Here is a 16868-nt window from a genome sequence, read left to right as displayed (position 1 = left end):
ACACACGCACACACACACACACGGACACACACACGCGCACACACACATACATACACACACATACACACACACGCACACACACACGCACACGCACACACACACACGCACACGCACACACACATACATAATCTATTTTATGTATACACATACGTTATATATTATACACATATATGTATACACACACAACGTAAATTGGAGACTTTCTCAGAGGGGAGGCACTAAAGATTAGGGAAAACAAGAGCTTATTCACTCTGAGGGACTGAGATGATAGAAGAGAAAGGGTCCCCAGTTTGGGATTTTACTGAATGGAAGTCCTTTTTAGGCTTCATCAGCAAATATCCCTTTATGAATGCTAATTAATGGTAATTGGTTAAGTGATCTTGGGGAGATATTCACTATCAATTGATATTGAAGGAAATATACTAGATGGACACTTGTGAGAAATAATATTCAAAATCCCTCTAAAGCCCTGAGAGGAGAAATAGTAGTGGTATCTTGCTGTTCAGTAGTTTTTCAGTCCTATCCAACTTTTCATGATCCCATTTGGGGTTTCTTGACAAAGATACTGGGGTGGCTTGACACTTCCTTATCCAGATAATTTTACAGATGAGAAAACTGAGGTAAACAGACTTAAGTGACCTGCACAGGTTCACAAAGCCGGTAAGTGTCTGAGGCCAAATTAGAACTCAGGAAGATGAGTCTTCTGGACTCCTGGCCCAGCACTATGTACTGTACCACCAAGTTGCCCAGAAGTGATCAAGAAGATTAATCTGTCAGGGAGAGTATGGGTTGGGAAAATGAACCTAGAGTCTATGTGCTACTTTTATGATATAATGCAGACTAAATGAGGGTGAAAAATTTATACTGAAAGAACTATGGGAAAAATTATGAGATGCCAGAAAAAAGAGAAACTTCTAGTTAAAATAGGAGCAGAATTAAACCTATGGGAGTTGAAGGAAGGAGGAAGAGAGAAGGAAGAGGAGAGAAGGAAGGAGACAGATAAAATAGGCATATGGAGACAGAAAGAGAAAGAAAAAGATAAAAATATGAGAGCTTTAATTAAAAAAAAATATTGTGACACACCTGTACAAAAATATTTATAGCAGCTCTTTTTGTGGCGGCCAAGGACTGGAAATCAAGGGGATGCCCATCAATTGGGGAATGGCCAAACAAGTTGGGGTATATGAATGTAATGGAATACTACTGTCCTATAAGAAATAATGAACAGGCAGACTTCAGAGAAACCTGGAAAGACATATATGAACTGATGCTGAGTGAGGGAAGGAGAACCAGGAGAACATCGTACACAGTAACAGCCATGGTGTGCAAGGACTGATTCTGATAGACATAGCCATTCTCAGGAATGTAAGGACCTAAAACAATTCCAAAGGACACATGATGGAAAATGCCAGACACATCTAGAGAAAGAACTATGGAGTCGGAATGCAGAACAAAACAGTTTATTTTCTTTTTTGTTTTGTTTTATTCTTTTTTCTTGCTCATGGTTTTTCCCATTCGTTATAGTTCTTCTATGTAACATGACTAATGTGAAAATGCATTTAATAGGAATGTATGTGTAGAGTCTATATCAGATTGCAAGCTATCTTAGGGAGGGAGGTGGGAAGGAGGGGGAGAAAATTTAAAACTTATGGAAGTGAATGTAGAAAACTAACAATAAATAATTTAATAAAAAAGAGTATCATACCTATTGTATTAAAAAAAATTGTCTTGGCATCTAAGTGGTATAATACCAGTGCATAGAACACCAGCCCTGGAGACAGGAGGACCTGAGTTCAAATCTGACCTCAGACACTTACTAGATGTGTGATCCTGGGCAAGTCACTTAATTATTATTGCCTCAAATAAATTATTATTATGTTTTCTATTCTAGGAACATGATGAAGGCAAACACATGGTGTAATGGGTTCAAGCTCCCAGTTTTTATGGTTACAAGACTGACTCTCTATCCACTGATCAATTTTGTCTCTCTGAAGGAGACAATAGAAATAAAATAAAAAGTAATTAAGCCGGCTCTCCATCACCTATAATCTTTAGTACTTTGAATGGTTCTGCCAGTCAATACACACTTATTAAGTGCCTACTATGTGTTAAGCATTCGGGGTAAAAAAAAAAAGGAGGCAAATGACAATCTCTGAACTCAAAGAGCCACAATGTACAAACAAACTTTATGTAGGATAATAAATAATTGAGAGAAGTCACTAGAATTGAGAGGTTGAGAAAGGCTTTCTGTAGAAGATGAGATTTCAGTTTGGAATTAAATGAAGCCAGGGAGGCCGGTAGTTGGAGTAGAGGAAAGAGAGGACTCCAGGCATGGGGGACAAGTAGGGAAGATGCCCAGAACAGAGAGAGGGGGCATCTTGTTTGTGGAACAATAAGGAGGCCAGTGATCAAAGAGTGAGGTGAGTAATTGGGGGTAAGGGGTAAGAAGACTGGAAACATAGGAGGGGGCTGAGTTATGAAGGGCTTTGAATGACAGAGTATTTTGTATTTGATCCTGGAGGTAATAGGGAGCCATAGGAATTTATCATGTAAAAGGGAGACATGGTTGTACCCACACTTTAGGAAAATCTCTTTGATGACTGATTGGAGGATAGATTGGTATAGGGAGAGACTTGAGCCGGGCAGACCAACAGTAGACTATTGCAACTGTTCAGGTCTGAGGTGATGAGGGCCTATACCAGGGAGGTGGCTGTGTAGGAAAAGAGCTAGGGATATTCAAGAGATGTTGCAAAGATAAAATTAACTTTTTAATCTTCACCTGAACTTGTGATTGCATTGTGAGTGAGGAAACTACTTTTAACAATGCAAGTTAGCGTCTTCTCAGCAACTTTTCATCTTTTAGAGATGTCTAAAGCACTAAGGGGTTAAGTGACTTGCCCAGGTTCATGCAGCCAGTATGTGTCAGAGGAAGGTCAGAGGGCCATTATAAGTCCAGTTCCTATCCCCCAAGAACGTTGAATTTTGGACTGGGAAAACTAAAACAACAACAAAAAAATGATTAGCAAGAAATATAAACTCCAAATGAGTGTGGAGATAACATATAGCTGCCCTCAATGAGTTCTATTCACGAGACCCAGACAAATCATATGCTTAGCACAGAAAGAATTGGCAAGTATAGTTGCTAAATCATTAAAGATGATCTTTGAAAGAACACAGAAAATAGGAGAGATGACACAGGACTAAAGAATGACATGTTCAAATTTTCAAAAAAGGGAAGGATCAAGAGATAATAGGCTAATTAAGTGAGCTTGACTAATATTCCTGGCAAAATTTGAGAATACGCTATTAGGATATGGTTTGTGAGCATTTAGAAAAGGGAGCAGTGATCACTGAAAATCAGCATGACTTTGTCAAGAACAGGTCATTCCAAGATAACATAATTTTCTTTTGAAGCCACATTTTATTTAGATTTCAGCAGTGTTTGACAAAGAATCTTCTGGTCAGATAGAGAAATACGGGCTATATGAAAGCACTCTTAGGTGATGTGTAACTTGTTGAATGTCTGTAACCAAGGAGCATTAATTTATGTGCTGATATTGGCTCATAGGGGGTCTCAAGTGTAGTGCCTTAGGGATCTGTCTTTGGTTCTGCATTATTAATGATCTGGACCAAGGCATACATAGCATACATGTCAAGCCTATGCATGACAAGAATCTAGGAGGAATAACAATCATGTTGGGCACCATAGTGCAGGTCCAAAAAGATTTTGGCAGGCTAGAATGATGAACTGAATCTAATAAGATGAAATTTAATTGGGATAAAAAAGTCTTTACTTGGCACAAAAATTTAATAAGTACAGGATGAAAAAGACATTGTTAGACAATAGTATGTATAAAATGGGAGTTTTAGGAGACTTAATATAAGTAAACATTGTGACATAACAGGCAAAATTATTATAGCAATAAATTTTGCTTTGGAAAAAATATTGTCCAGAATGAGGGAGACTATAATTCCACAATACTGTGCCTTGGTTAAGCCCTACTTGGTGTATTATGTTCAAGTCAATTGGATTCAATGAGCATTATTAAGCACTCACTATCTGTAAAAGGAGGGGCAATATGGTGCACTACTACTACTAGGAACTAACATTTATATATTTATTGCTTTGAGCTTTTCAAAGTCCTTACAGTAGCATCACTTGACTAATTGGCTGAATGCCCTAATTTGTACAATATGTATTATCGATCCATTTTTTAAAAGTGTGAATTACCTAAAATAGATCAACTTCTCCTTGGAATAAAGGTCCATCTTTTCAACATCAATATCCCTCTAGTAATTCCATATGGCTACAAGTTATAGTATCCACAGGATTAAAATGAAGAGTTTGCCCAAAGAATAGTGGAGAGATGTGTGGTAGATGGGAGTTGTACAGTTCTTTTTCAGTGATGTCTCCCTTTTCATGACTCCATTTGACGTTTTCTTAACAAAAGTACTAGAGTGGTTCATTTTACAGATGAAAAAAACTGAGGCAAACAGGGTTAAGTGATTTGTCCAGGGTCACATAACTAGTAAGAATCTGAGGTCAGATTTGATGTCAGGAAGATGAGTCTTCCTGACTCCAGTTCTGGCATCCTATCTACTGTGCCACCTAGTTGCCCTGGTGGGTGGGAGTAGAGTATAATATATGATAAAGAAGAATCATAGAAAATAGGCATTTAGGTTATAAGACAAGAAAAGCAGTTAGGTTAGTCTTAAAGCAAGATTCAAGGATAACTGATAGAAAGACTGTGAAATACATTGATACCTGCATAATATAAAGAGATATTACAATAACAATAATAACAATATTAGAACAATAAATAATCATAAGAGATGTTGTAATAACATAACTAAAGTTTATGTAGTACCTACTATGTGCTCAGCACGTGCTAAGAGTTTTACAAATATTTCATTTGATCTTTGTGATGACTCTGGGAGGTAGATATTATTATCCCTATTTTACAGCTGAGGAAACTGAGACAGATATAGATTAATTGGCTTGCCTAAGGACACATAACTAGTAAATTTTTGAGGCTGGATTATTTACTTAAGTCTTCCTGACTGCAGGCCCAATGCTCCTTCCACTGTGCCACCTAGGTGCCTTAATATGGAGATATGGAGGAAGACCCCCCACCCCAGCCCTACTGGGTAGAACTCAATGTATACTAGGTCACAGATTAAAATTATACAGAATGAGAAAACCTTGATGCATTAAAATCTATATCTTTGTATATGTTGCTCATATGGATGAGATTATGTATCCAAGTAATTAGATTTTTGCATTTCTGTGGATTTCATTGAGAAGGCTTAATAGTGTTCTAGCGCCTGGTGCAATTATTCTGACATCAATTGTGAAATGGGACATTTTTGAAGAGAAAGTCATCATCGATAGGAAATCCTTTCATTTGAATCAAAGATAAGATCATATTTCAAGGCACTGAACTCCAAAAGACATCTATCAGCTGATCTGGCACCGTGATGTCTATACAAAGTGGATTTTTGAGTAAAGAATATCCCTTGTTGCATCTGTTATGGAACTTAATATAATTTGGATACATTTATGAGTATTGTATAAGCTTGTATAAGGAGCACCTTCCAGGCTGTATTTTTCTCTGTCAAGGAATGCTTTCAGAAAATCAATTAATGATAAACATAGTAGGACCTTCTATTCCCTATGCCTCTGATTTTGTTGTATAACTGTATCCTAGAAGTTTGCCTGCAAAAGCCAGCCTGCTTTCTTTTCAAAGTTTTCACCAAGGATGCCTTGATTTTTGCATAAAATGTTTTCATCAACAACAGTCTTGATAGGTGCCTAGCTGCTAACACTTTCTTATCTGGGTGCTTGATTACTTAACAATAAAAATACCCTGTGATCATATAGTACTTTACAACCTACAGAGTATTTTCACATCCATTGTCATCACAGTTGATCCTTACTACAATCCTGTTAGATTGGCAGGACAGTTATTACCTATCTTTTGCAGATGAGGAGGTCTGAGGTTCAGGGTCATACAGTTGATATTAGAATTTCAACTAGAATCAGTTCTTGGATTGTCAAGAAAAGCAAATATCATTTGCAACGTATTGTGTCTCTACCATACACATAAGCTCACTGATTTGTTGCTGGAAAGTAACCAATGACTCCCAGCAAAGAGAGCATTCTTCTGTTTTGGAAACTGCTTTTGCTTCCAAAACTCATGTGTGAACAGAAGGAGAATTTAGGCATGTGCTTGAAGTTTGGTTTCCTGCTTGTATTCAAGAAAGTGTGGCTCGGGAGGTGGCTAGGTGGTGCAGTGAATAGAGCACCAGCCCTGGAGTCAGGAGGACCTGAGTTCAAATGCGGCCTTGGACACTTAACACTTACTAGCTGTGTGACCTTGGGCAAGTCACTTAACCCCAATCGCCCCTCCAAAAAGAAAAAAAAAAGAAAAAAAGAAAAAGCATAGCTCACAGTCAGGCATATCCCATAACATTCCCCAAATCAATGTTCTGCAATATTTGTACTACTATAGTGAGGTGGTGGATGGGATATAGTACTGGACCTGAGATCAGTCAGAATTGAGTTTAAGTCCCACCTTAAATACGTATTAATTGTGTGACCCTGTGTAAGTCATTTAACGTCTATATGACTCAGTTTCCCCAATTGTAAAATGAGGAAAATAATAGCATTTACCTCCCTGGGTTGTTATGAGGAAAAAAATAAGAAAATATTAGTAAAGCACTTAACTCAGAGCCTAGACTATAATAGGAGCTTAGTAAATATCTGATTTTTTCAATTAATTCATTTTTTTACTTTAAAAATATTTTTATTGATTTCATTAAATGTTTCCTAATTGCATGTAAAATTTTAGTAATCATTTTTAAAATTTTGAGTTCCAAATTCTCTGCTCCCTCTAGCTCCTCCCCCTCCTTTAGAAGACAATTTGATATCGATAATACAATGTAAAGTCATGCAAAATATTTCTGTATTAGCCATGTTGCAGAAGAAAACACAGACAAAATAAAACAAGAAAAGTAAACAAAGTTTTTTAAAAAGGCATGCTTCAATCTGCGTTAAAAATTTATCAGTTCTCAGAGGTGCCTAGGTGATGTAGTGAATAGAGCATGGGCCCTGGAGTCAGGAGGACCTGAATTCAAATCTGGCCTCTGACACTTAACACAAAATCTAGCCGTGTGACCTTGGGCAAGTCACCTAACCCCAATTGCCCTCCAAAAAAAAGCAAAAAAAAAAAAGAATTTCTCAGTTTTCTCTCTGGAGGTGGATAGCATTTTAAAAATTTATTTTATTTTCAATTCATGGAATAAAACAATTATTTCCACAACATAATATAATTTAAAAAGATGATTGCACATGATTTTAAGCCATGAACACAGTGGAATCATTTGGCTGATTGCTTTAGACATAAATCATGTAGTTGTTGAATGCTTGAGCCCCTATAAAGTTAATGTTCCTGAGTATTAAATTGTTTGTGATCTTCACAATAGGCATGAAAATATTTCTCTTAAGGGACAGAGTGCCTTCCTCCCCAAGATTTTTTTTTTTTTGGCCAAATGTCATGTTTTTTTTTTTAATAAAAAATGTAAGCTGAGGAAGAAAACTTATTTCATTAGCTATAAATTTAATTAATTAATTTCTGTGCTCCTTCATTCAACAAACATTTGGAAAGTCCTTTGTAAAAAATCTAGTATTACCACGATGGTCTGGAGGCTGCTTAGTGTATCCAACTACTGGGCTGAATTTAATCAAACCCTGTTATGTACTATACTTGCAATCATCTTCAATAATAGTAGCTGTCATGCTCCTAGTATTTTTTAATGTTAAAGAGTTCGCTTTTATATAGTGCTTTAAAACTTACAAAGACATTTCATCACAATATTCTGATAATGTCACTAGTGCAACTATATTTTAATTTTTCAGGTGGGGAAACTGAGGTTCAGAAAAATTACATGGCCAATCCATGTCACATAACAAGGAAGTATAAGGACTGGAATTTAAACCAGGTCCTTTGATTCTGAGGTTGGAGCTTTTTTAATGATACTGTTCACCAAAGAATGGAATTCCATGACTTTGTTTAGACATATATTTAACTCTTTACCAAGAAATTTCTCTTGGTGGCAGATGTTGATGTAATATGAAGTTATCTTACATTTTGTGTTTTTTTATAGGGATGGGGTTATAAAGATGTATTTCATAATTAAAGGAACTTCCTCTTCTTGATTTTCTACTTTATATATGTCTTCATAGTGGTGCTTTATATATGTATTATATATATACATATATGCACACACTGTATAATTTATACATATTTGTGTGTAATTTATATGTCTATAATTAAATATAAATGTTGGTTTCGTTCTATATATACATTATATAGGTGCGATTATATGTAATTTATGCATATTTATGATAAGTTTATATATCTAAATTATACATAATATATTGGCATAGTTATATATAACATATAGGTTTAGTTTTACATATAATTTATATATTATATTTAATTATATATGACATCTTGGCATAGTTTTATCTATACTATATATAGACATGGTTATACACAAATATAATATATATTTATAGGCTTGTGTGCATATACTTATACATATATATGGGTGTGTATATTTATATATACATACATGTGGTCATGTGGTATGTTTATATATGCATGTGTGCATATGTGTGCTGTGACTATATGCATAAATGTATATGTATGTGCATGTATACACATACAAACACACATAAATAACATCCATTATGTAATCATATATATTTATATAGAAAAGCTAAAGTAGGGAGTATACGCACGTATGTACTTTGTCGTTGTTGCTCAGTTGTTTTCAATTTTGTCTGATTCTTTGTGACTCCGCTTTGCATTTTCTTGCAGAGATACTGGAGTGGTTTGCCATTTCCTTCTCCAGATCATTTTACAGATGAGGAACTAAGGTAAACCTGGTTAAGTGACTTGCCCAGGGTCACACAGTTACCAAGTATCTGAGACCAGATTTGAGGTCAAGTCTTCTATCCACCTAGCTTACCCTATACATACATATGTGTATATAATGGAGAGAGAGATTTAATGATAATGATGGTGATTTCAGTGACTCTGTTTTTATTATTAATATGCTCAGAGGTTTCAATTCTATGATGGAGGGCAGGGCAAGGATTTTGTCTTCATTATGATAATTAGTTTTAGAGAAATATCTCATCTACAGAAGGTAAAGCATGTACATAGGATGATCCAATGACAGCATCAAAACACTTGTATATAAAATTGAACATCTGAGGTGCCTAACCTAGTTATTATTATTTTATCCACCTCAATTCTGCCACTATATTGGTTTATGATTTTTGGTAAGTTGTCTAGCCTCTTTTAGCCTCAATTTCCTCATCTGTAAGATGAAGATAATATTGCCTGTCTCACAAAATTATTGTGAATATCAATAATGTAAGATACATAAAATTTTGTGTAATTCAAAGCACTATAGAATATCAGCTATTATTAAATTATATATTCACTGACTCTACTTACTCTCTTCTCACTTACTCTTCCAGCCTTCAGAATCTGCCTGCTCATCTCTCACTTTACTGAAGCTGCTTTCTCCAAAATTACCACTCGTCTCTTAATTGAAAAATCTGATGATCTCTCTGTGTCTCTTTTCATTCCTCATCTTCCTTAACCTCTCTGTAGAATTTGGCATTGTTGATAGCTCTCTTCTCCTGTTCACTCTTCCCACTTTGGGTTTTCCTGACATTGCTGTCTCCTGCTCCTTTGACTGAAGTCTCCTTTGCTGGTTTGTTATCCAGAAGATCATGTTATCTGCTTACCTGCTTGTAGGTATGGGTGCTAACTAGGGCTCTGTTGTAAGCCCCATATTCTCTCTGTCTCTCTGTCTCTGTCTCTGTCTCTCCCTCTCTTTTTCATCTCTGTCTATCTTTCACCTCATCAACTCCTATGGATTTAAAATTATCTCTATGCCAATAACTCCTAGATCTTGATATCCAGTATATCTCTTTCCTGAATTTCAACCATGCATCAGCTGTTGCCATTATACATTTCTAATTGGATATTCCAGAGACGTCTTGACATGTATAGAACTCTTAATGACCTCTCCCCCAAGTACCCTTTCCTCTTCCAAACTTTCTTATTTCTATTAAAAGCACCACAAGTCTTCCAATGTACCAGCTTCATAACCTTGGCATTATTCTAGTCTTTTCAGTCTTTCTAATACTACATATCCTATTAGCTCTCAAATCTTGCTTGTTCTATGTCTGTAACATCTCCCATATCTGATGTCTTTTCTTTATTACCTTAGTCCAGCCCCTTATCAGCTCTCTAGAATACTTTGGTCTCCCTGACTCAAAATCTTTCTCCTCTTCAGTCCTTCCAAAACACTGATGCTGTAGTGATTGTCCTTAAGGACAGATCTGACCATGTAGTTCCCCTACTTAACGAACATCGGGACTCTTCCTATCACTTCTAGAATCAAGTACAAACTGCTCTGTTTAGCTTTTAAAGGCTATCACACTCTTAGCCTAACCTATCTTTCCAGCCTTATTGTACATAGTCCAGTTGGCCTTGCCTTGGTTTCCCATCTGGTGACCCTTTGTGCTTTTGTACTCATTACCCATCATGCTTTGAATACACTTGCTCCTCACCTCTGCTTATTTATAGTTTTCATTTAAGATATAATTCAAGAATTATCTTCTGCCTAAAACTTTTACTGAGCATTTCCACCTTCTAGTGCCTTCCCTCTCAAAAAACCTATTGTTTAACTCTTTTATCTGTATTTAGTCTCTTCATATTTATGCTATCAATGTCCTTCACCTGTTGGAATGTAAGCTGTTTTTAAGTATGGATTGTTTTATTAATTTCATTTAATTTGTGCCCCCTGGCCCTGGGGCCCCTCCCCATGATGGGAGACAGTAGACAGTGAACATCAAAGAGCTCCTCCCAGATGGTCCATTGGAAGGAGGTGCCCAAGGAAATGATATCTTCATTTTTACCCCTTTGCTCTGGAGTGCCTCTGCTGGATACCATCTTGACCCTTCTGGGTACTCTCATGCCCCTATTGGGTACCCTAGTGCTCCTCCTGAGTACCCTCACACCCCTGCTGGTGGCCTTGTACTCTTCCTGGGTACTCTTCTCCTACCTTCAGCTTCTTTATGCCTGTTGTCTCCCCTATTAGATTATAAGCTCCCTGGGGGCAGGGACTGTCCTTTGCCTTTCTTTCTAACCTGGATGTTTATCTCAGTCCCTGGCACATAGTAGGTACTTAATATATTTCTTGACTGACTGATTAATGGTATCTTTATCTCCAGTCAATAAACAAGTATTCATTAAACATCAATAAGTGCCAAGTGTTGTGATAAACACTGGGGATATAATAAAAGACAAAAGGCAGTCCTTGCTTTAAAGGAGTTCACAGACCAGTGACAGAGACAACATGCCAAGGAGGTACATGTAGAGTAAATTAGAAATAAAAACAATGGGAAGGCATTAAAATGAAAGGGGGAGGGTCAGGAAAGATTTCTTGTAGAAGATGAAATTTTAGTTAGACCTTGAAGGAAGCCAGGAAATATAGGAAGGATGGATGAGAAGGGAGAACCTTCAAGGCTTGGGAGATGGAGTTTCTTGTTCAAGGAACAGCAAGGAGCCCTGGGACACTAGGTAGCAGAGTGCATGAGTGTAGGTGGCAGGGAGGAGGAGAATAGGGTATGAGAAGAATGGGGAAGGAGGAAGGGACCAGGTTGTAAAGGGTCCTGAATGACTGAGGATGTTACATTTGATCCTGGTAATAATGGGGGGCAGTCAAACTCTGCTGAGTGGGGTATCAGGGTTGATTCGGTCAGACTTAAGGAAGCTTAACATTGCTAAAGAAAGTTCACTTTGACAGTGAGTGGAAACTTGAAGCCAGGAGACCAACCAGAAAGGCTCCGGCTATAGTCCAGGTATAGATGGTGAGAGCCTGAGGCACGGTGGTGGCAGTGCTCAGAGAAGAGGTGTGTATAAGAGACATTTTACATAAGTACCAATAGCATGATCGTGCCTGGTGCACCGTAATTTTTAATATGTGATGTTTCTTTTGTCTGTTCTCTATTTGTGTTCTGGCGTTTGAGTCTAAAATAAAGTTTTGGGAAAAAAAAGGGGGGGAGGATGGGGAGGATCAGCTAGGTGAATAGAGTGAATAGTGAATAGAGCACCAGCCCTAGGGTCAAGAGGACCTGAGTTCAAATCCAGCCTCAGGCACTTGACACTTACTAGCTGTGTGACTTTGGGCAAGTCATTTAACCCTAACTGCCCCTCCAAAAAAGAAAAAAAAAAGTGATGGGTGACTGAAATATTAGACTGGTTCCATAAGTCATGCATGACAACCCATCTCATTGCCTGATTGTTATCCTCTACATAACTAAGATGATTACATAGTGTCTAAGCTTCTTGAGGACAGACTTTGATTTTGTTGGCTTAGTATAGATCCCCAGTGACTATTATATCGTTGTTGTTCAGTCGTTGTTCCATTCTTTTTCAGTTGTGTCTGACTATTCCTGACCCCATTTGGGGTTTTCTTGGCAAGGATACTGGAGTAGTTTGCTATTTTCTTCTCCAGCTCATTTTACAGATAAGGAAACTGAGGAAAACAGGGTTAAGTGACTTAGCCAGGGTGACACAGCTAGAAATTGTCTGAGGGCAGATTTGAACTCAGGATTCCTGACTCTAGGCCCTGCACTCTATCCATTGTGCCACATAGCTGGTTATTAGTATATTACCTAGTACATAGTAAAAATGTGTTGAATTTAATTGAATGAATTTTAGTCCTCAAGGATCTTTCTCTATATTTTCTCTTTTCTGTGTGGGGCTATGGATGAATCTGCTCATTTGAGGTAGGCGGAGGGAATTCCTGCTTCTAGATAGGGAGAGTTTCCATACCTAATAGGTAGGATCTTAGGGGAAGAGATTAAGCATTTAGGGGAAGAAAATAAACATTTATATAGCAACTACCTGATGCTAGGCACTTTTTTTCTTTCAAACATTATCTCCTTTGAGCTTCACAACAACTATGCAGGGTGGGTGATATTATTATCCTCATTTAACAGTTGAGAAAACTGAGGCAGACAGGTTAAGTGACTTGCCCAGGGTCTCAAAGCTAGTAAGTATCTGAGGCTGGATTTGAACTGAGGTCTTCCTGATTGTTGACCCAATGCTCCATTCACTGCACAACAGCTACCTCCCTTAGGATTTTAGAAGTTAATAGGACCCTAAAGTCATATATCTAGTCCTAAATGTTCATTCTATAGATAAGGAAATAGAGGTTTAGAGAGGTGAAATAACATTGAAATCATGCAAGTGTTATATAACAAAGATGGGATTCAAACCCAGGGCATCTGACTCCAAATCCTATGTGACCCTGATTATGTCACCCTGCCTTGGCCTGCAATCTGGTGGCACATTCAGTACTTTGGATAGAAAATAGACAATGTAAAACATGGACGTGTTCTATTTCCTGACATTTCTTGTACACCCTTTAGAAGGGGTGCTTCTATTGCCAAATGATTCATTGCAAACCTGCAATGAGCTGTGTGAAGGTCCCAAAGACCCAGCAAAAACTTGGGGCAGGTGGCATGTGTCACTCAGGTTCTGTCTAATTCATCTTGTTCCTCCCAAGCAAGTTTGCCTAATTATGAAGAATGGTTGAATCCATAGGGACACTGGGAGTAGCAGTGGATGTGAATCCCTTCTTGGTTTCTTTTTGAGGTAGTTCCATATCAGGGCACTGTCTTTCACCTATGAAACACCCATGTTATTTGCCTCCAACACTGTACTCCTGTGATGGCTGATGAGCTTGCAAACTCAAAAGCTAGCACCTGTGTGTTCATAAGCATGCTGGAAGGTTGTGGAGTTGCCACTGCTGAGCTAGCTACAGAGCATGCCAGATGCCAGCTGGATCCTTCAGGTGGTACTGAAAGCCAAAAGAGATGCGGAAAGAAAGGGGGGGAGGAGATAGGGGACAGACAAAGACAGAGACGAGAGAGACAGAGACAGAGAGACAGAGAAAGAGAGATAGAGAGACAGAGAGAGACAGACAGAGACAGAGAGAGAGACAGAGATAGAGAGACAGAAACAGAGAGAGACAGACATACACAGAGAGACACAGAGAGAGACAAAGACAGAGAGAGACAGAGAAACACACAGAGACAGAGAGTCAGACAGAGTCAGGGAGACAGAGAGAGAGAGAGACAGAAACAGAGATAGAGACAGAAAAGGACAGAGAGACAGGTAGACAGAAAGAGAGACAGAGGTATAGAAAGACAGAGACAGAAAGAGACATACATAGAGAGAGACACAAAGACTGACAGGAGGGATGTGGAACAGAGAAGAGACAGAGACAGAAAGAGACATAGAAAGAGACAGAAAGACAGCGAGGACAGAGAAACAGAGACAGACACAGAAGCAGGCAGACAAACAGATAGATACAGGGAGAAACAGAGACACGGAGACACACACAGAGACAGAGAATAAAAGAGTTGGAGCCAGAAAGACAAAGACAGAGAGAGACAGACACAGAGAGAAAAGACAGACAGGTAGAGAGGAAAGAAAGAAAAATAGAAAGCTAGAGAGAACACTGGAATTAGGTGCTTGGAATTAGGAAGATTCATCTTCCTGAATTCAAATCTGACACTAACTGTGTGACCCTGGGCAAATCACTTAATGCTATTTGACTTAGTTTCTTTATCTGTAAAATGAGCTTGAAAGGAAATTGCAAACCATGCCAGCATCTTCACCAAGAAAACCCCAAATAGGACAACAAAGAGTTGAAAATGATTGGAAAGACTGAACAACAAAAAGAGGAAAAGAAAGAAAAAAAGTTCTATGCTTTTAGTATGTTTAACACTTAAGAGTAACTACTTTTCTCATAGGAATTCCTTTGCTATGTTAATAGAATGCCTGAGAACCGAACATTCTGTGCATGTCCCTTCCTTCCAGGTTGCTGCTTTGGGGGGTTCTATAAAGGGTAGAACTACCTCTAGAAAGCAAGCATGGAAAATTCTCAGGATGCCAGATTACTAGGTTGAGTTTCCAGGGGTGACAAACTCCTGCTATGTGCCCCTTCTTCCTTCCCTTCCCCCCATCTTTATCCCTTTCTTTTTGGAAAAATGCAAAAATGTGCAGCTTAGTCACTCCACAGGTCACCTAGCAAATACTTGACTGCCCTCTGGGTACTCTGACTCTACTTTAGGCTTTAAAGTGCATATGGCAATGGAATTGACTAGAAATCTTTCTTTTGACTCTTAAATTTCAAAGCTTCCACTGGCTTTATTTTTGACCTAGCTTTAGGAATCCATTTTTTTTAAATAAAGGTTTTTGTTAACAAAATAAGCACAAAATATTTTATACTTTCAATTTTTATTTACTTTATATTTTCAATAATATGGAATGACACCATGCATGTCTTAAGCTTTATTTTAGGGGAGACATGGGAAGCAGTGACAATTATGAGAAAAACGCTTTTTGAGGGGACATCCCAAGTACAAAAAGAAACGTTTGGACATCTCTAAGAATCCTAGAGAAACCTCACCAACATCTTAAATTTCCAAAATTCTAGTAATTTCATAATTATGCCTTTCTTATTACAACGTAAGAAAGTATGGTGTTGCTGTATTTGTAGTCAGGACTGTGGTTGTGGTTTGTCCTTTGTTTCTTGAAGAGGACCATGACATCAGGGAGATGATGACATAACTTGCAATTGACTTTAGTTTGAGTGAGGGAGGGCTGTGCAAGGTCACCAGCCTCACTTTCTCCTCCAGAGCCATTTAGGTCCAGTGGCCAGATATTAATCAGGACGACTGGGGATGGCCCAGGATGCAGTTTCAGGTCCTCACTTTGAGTGAGGCAATGCCCATTCAGTGAATAGAACTGTTTAAAAAATAAGTCAAGTTGCAGCTGGGTGGTGCAGTGAATAGAACAAGGCCCTGGAGTCAGGAGGACCTGAATTCAAATCCAGACTCAGACACTTGACACTTAACTAGATATGTGACCTTGGGCAAGTCACTTAACCCCAATTGTCTTGCTTTCCCCTTCTCACCCCCCAAAAAAGGAGTCAAGGCATGGCCCCTTTAGTAAAAAAAAAAAATCAAACTGGGAGGGGATGACCCTCAGGGTTGTTGGCCAAAAGAGAACCAATTACTATTTATATTCACTCTAAGCCAGGAGAGGACGAAAACTTGAGTTTAAATCCAGCCTCTTTACTGACTGTGTGACCTTAGGCAAGTCATATAACATCTGATTTCCTGTTTCCTCACCTATAAAATGGAGATTAATAGCACCTACTTCTCAGAGTTGTTGTAAGGATCAAATGAGGTGATAATTGTAAAGCACATAGTAAGCACTATCTATATATGTTAGCTATTATTATAGTACTGACCTCCCACAGTTGTTATGAGGTGTAATGGGAATGGGAATCTGAACCTCTTCTCTGCCCCTAAATAAGCCTAAGGGAATTTGAAGACTTTCCCTGCTTTGAAAGTAAACTCTGCCCCCTAATAGGCTGAATGTAATCACATGGAGAGAGGAGTTTGCTGAAGGGTAGAGCAGAGCCTACAGGAAGCTGAGAGTCAGAGCAAGCTAGGTTTGGAGGAGATCATGCTTCTGAGAGAGACAGACAGGCTTGTGAGTAAAAGTTGTTTTTTTTGCCACCTGTTGTGACAGCCAACAGACTCCAACAGTGCTAGTTTGTGGGAAGATTAAAGAATTGTGTAGATCTCTGTGCTATTGTGGCTTATTAACTTCTTTGCTACTATGATGAATTTGGTTTCCTGGTGTTGGGATTTGGTTTTCAGGTGTCTGAATAAATATTTTGCTTCTGTCTTCTAT

This window comes from Petaurus breviceps, unplaced genomic scaffold, assembly GCF_028583685.1.
Source record: "Petaurus breviceps papuanus isolate PSGF00001 unplaced genomic scaffold, PetGlider_PUasm1.0 224, whole genome shotgun sequence".
In the NCBI taxonomy this organism is placed as follows: domain Eukaryota; kingdom Metazoa; phylum Chordata; class Mammalia; order Diprotodontia; family Petauridae; genus Petaurus; species Petaurus breviceps.
The sequence above is the reverse complement of the archived record's forward strand: the minus strand, read 5'-3'. Positions refer to the sequence as shown.